General features: G+C 35.1%; 1 long non-coding RNA gene across 1 annotated transcript; it reads right to left on the bottom strand.

The window, feature by feature from the left end:
• Positions 1-431: 431 nt before the first annotated feature.
• Positions 432-1,380, bottom strand: LOC149955996 (uncharacterized). The gene is made up of 4 exons (XR_016478141.1): positions 1,292-1,380; positions 1,087-1,218; positions 865-986; positions 432-791 (listed from the first exon to the last, which is right to left on the bottom strand). It is a non-coding gene; the product is annotated as an uncharacterized LOC149955996 (long non-coding RNA).
• Between the last annotated feature and the right edge of the window lie 2,679 nt (positions 1,381-4,059).

Here is a 4,059-nt window from a genome sequence, read left to right as displayed (position 1 = left end):
TTTACTGGGAGGGGCAACTAATGTTATTCCCCCCTCTCAGTTAAAATCTTCGCAAGGCTCAAATTATCATTTTAAAAGCATAGAAAGCTTATAGAACCTCAACTGTGTTTAAATTTCAGTCTTTTCCCGCCAATGTATATAGTAGAAAAATGTACAAATGCATTTGGAAAAGCTACACTCCATTAAAAATTCAAAACCATTCTCCAGACCCCTTTGGGTTTCACTTTGCCCCCTCCAACTTCTAGAACGTTCCTACGCCCCTGAAGAGCGCAACAATATTATCAGTTTCAGCAAGTTCCAGCGAAACTATATCTACAGAACAGGATTGTAAACAGTTTCATTCAAAACAACTATTAAATTTTAACATGATTTTCTTTATCTGTGGAAATTCCTACAATTAAATTCAGCAGGCTACTAAACCTAATATCGAGACAAATTCCTTCTTAACATTAACTTATATAAGACCCATATAATAATTCCAGATGATTATGATGAAAGTCTTCCATCAGCAAATAATTATTATCCCAGGGCATGTTCGGAGGAAGACTTTCAAATTTGTAAAAGTTCACTTGAAAGCCAAGGGCCTGGAAAACAAAACAAACTATCTTACATTTCAGGATATGTCTTATCTCGTTGTAATAAAAACCACAATTGTGAATAATGCAAAACCAAACTTGTAGATGAAAAACAAACACTCAACCAGTCAAATATATTAGCATCATTTAAGTCTCGTGATACATCAACATTCAGTGGCTTGACAATACCAACTGAAAGATTCCAGAGCAACGTATCTGAGATCAAGGACAAGTTTGATAAACTTTTCCCAATGGTAATACAAATGAATAAAGTCAAAGAGAGGATTACCAGAATTATTTCAAGAACAATCGATCAATCTTGGTTTATTTCAAAAGATGAGATGCATCAGCATGTTCCATGTGTTGATTACTTGAAAGAAATAATCAATTTTTTTGTACAACTTTCCATTCCTAGTACATTGGAAAAACATAATTTAAACCACAAGTATGACAAAGCCCAGAAACATCTAGATCGCAAATTACTTAAGGTTCAACATTAACAAATACTTACCAAACATTTGAGTCGTTAACCATTTCGATAACATATACTTGGATTAATAATATTCCAATTATTTATCCCAGAAATACCCTTGGATTAATGATCATTAATTTAACCTCTGGCCCTGATTCAAGTAACAAAGGTCTAAAATAACATAAAAAATAGTTAATATATGAACTTTCTTAAAATAATTAAATATAATTAATTAAAAACTTACTTTTTATCTTATCTTAATAAATTGTATTGAAAATCCTCTAAGCAATCGTATTTCTTTATTAAAGCTGCACATATGATTCATTGAATTTCATTCAAAACGTAAACCTACTACAAATAAACATGGGAAGAAAAAGCTTTCTCCCGGTTGATAGATGGCGCCGACGTTAACGAAAAAAAAAGGGGTCGCAGCGATGTATAGGGAGTTTCATATCTCTATATTGTCAGTATCTCTGGTAGGAAGATTCGCAGATGAGATATAGTCAGAGTAGCGACACATCTGGTGCGGAGACAGTGTGGCATATCGAAACACAACTGCCATAAAATCTACCGCCGAGAGTCGCAGTACCGTGGCTGTCGTTCATTTCAAAGTTGTTGTTGTTGTTTTTTTTTTTTTTTCAAATAAAGATTACATAAAACTTACCTACTACTCTTTTAATTCTGAAAGACTGAAAGACAAAACAAACTCGCAATTTCGCAAAGTTAAATGGTTATAGAAAAAGATATCTACATTCATTCCTGTCAACTATTCGTATAAATTTAACTGACGACTTTCTTATTTTCCGTGAATGATCTCTATGGTGAAAATAACGTTTTGGATGGAGCAACACTCGCGACGAAATTAAAACAAAATGTGGACTAACGAAACTTTGTAAGCAACTAGAGTTGAAAGAACGAATATTTTTGACACATGTCGCATTAGATGATTAGAATAGTGTAATTCAAAAACTAATAACTATATCGTGGAAGAATAATACTGTGAAAATTGTGGTTTATAACATTTAGACTACGGACGTGATGTGTGGCGCAACCGTAATTTGCTCCCTTAACCGTACGGGCCGTTATGGAGCGCAAGCATGGTTTTCGGTCTCCAATAATTTAATTTCTTGGGCGCCCCCATAATCCCCATTTGGCTGGCCCCCTGCCCCCCCCTTAATCCGGCCCTGGAATAACTGGACAACCACCTCAAGTATTTAAGGAATCACCTATTCAACTCATTCAGCAACCCGATCCTACAAAGGGACTTAAGTACCAACAAAACCTCATGTAAACATTTTGGACGCGTTGGAGAAAAGAATATATGTTAGAACTACGATCAGCTTTCCATAGAATACATAGAAAACCAAGCCGTTTCTTTCAGTAAGCGATATTGTCCTATTTGAAGTGCCTTAGCTACCACGCCTGATGTGGAAAATAGGAAGAATTGAACAGACTTTTAAGGGTAGAGATGGTGTGGTTAGATTTTGTTTAATTAGAATGCCAAGCGGAATTAGTTTATTACCTCCTGTTAAATTATTTTATCCATTTAGAGTATGAAGAAAATGTAGATTAAAATTAAGGGCACTAAGTTAGGCTTAGACTTGTTTTTGAACGTTGTTCAAGGCTAGGGAGTGTATAGAAAATTAGTTTAATGGGTAAATTTAATATGGTAAAAATATTGTTAGTAATAACGATACCGCATTGTGTAGACGAAATCGTTCACGCACGTGCGTAAAATAAATAGAAATTGTTATGACGATACATGAATAAAAAATAACGCGATATATAAGTTTTAGTTCAAAAATTGTGAAGTCATCGTTGCTTTCATTAACGGCTCCAGTTAGGCCTAGTTTTTCAGTCGGCTAGACAGTTGCTCTCCCAAATTATTTAATACATGAATTCAAAAACATATTTTAACAGGCCCTTTAGTTGTAAAAGGTAAAGATGGCATGTAAATTTCATGTCCTTAGGTCTAACCTGCGGTCCCCGGACACCCTGACTCCAACGAAAGAGATATAAAAACAATTAAGCAGAAGGCTGATTGCAGCTCGTTTAAAACTATACTCCATCTGCAACCTTCGGATATATCTTGCCCTTGGTAGTTCTAATCATCGACCAATAAAAGCAGGACATGACAATCTTATCACTATGCGGCCACCAAGAGAAACCACCAGCTACTAGAGGCACCTAACGGCAAAAATGACAAAACGCGGAAATATAACAATCCACGTGACACGTTTGTTAAAAAAAAGAGAGTAGTTTTAAAAAGTGCAATGGCGAAAAAGAGTGAAGAATGAGTTTAATAAAGTATTTTTTTTATGCTTTGGTTGAACTATTTAATTTATTCTAACACTATCCCTATGCACATAGAATGTTTAAATTAGAAGATTGTATGGGGATTGACGCCGACTGTGACATTTTGAGTGATATTATCTCATCTGATGAGCACCTTGCAGCCAGTGATAAGCTTTTCAGTGATGATTCTTACTCTATTGATGTACCTGTATCTAAAGATTGAAATGGTAAAATTTAGTTTTCAGTGTTGTCATTGTTAATAACATTGTATTCATATTATTAGTGAAAATACTCCACCAAAATCAAAAAGACAAAAACCAGAGAGTGGGAGAGTGGGACAAAAACGTAGGAGCCCAAACCGTAGAAAGATCCTAAGCCAAAAAATTACAAGAGAAAAATGTTCTAATAGTGGAAGACCTCAGTCAAGAAATAAATAGTGAAACTGCTGAAGACCATACAAAGCCTCTACCAACCAAAGCTAAGAAAGAGGAACCCAAAGAAAGAATCGTCAGTTTAAATAACTACGACAGAATATTTTCTAATGTTTTGAATTTTTAACTGAGAGCGCTTGAAGTCCTAGATGGCACTATCTACGGCAGTAATATTAGTTCAAATTAATTATTTTAATCGACCCATTCGCTCCCTACGACTTCCGAAGTTCTTGTAACACGAAGTTGCTTATTCGCCTATCCCTCTCATGGCAGGGGAAAGTACTGT

Source organism: Leiobunum rupestre, chromosome 2 (assembly GCF_980474605.1).
Source record: "Leiobunum rupestre chromosome 2, qqLeiRupe1.1.hap1, whole genome shotgun sequence".
Classification (NCBI taxonomy): domain Eukaryota; kingdom Metazoa; phylum Arthropoda; class Arachnida; order Opiliones; family Sclerosomatidae; genus Leiobunum; species Leiobunum rupestre.
Note: the sequence above shows the minus strand (reverse complement) of the source record. Positions and strands in the feature narration are given on the sequence as shown.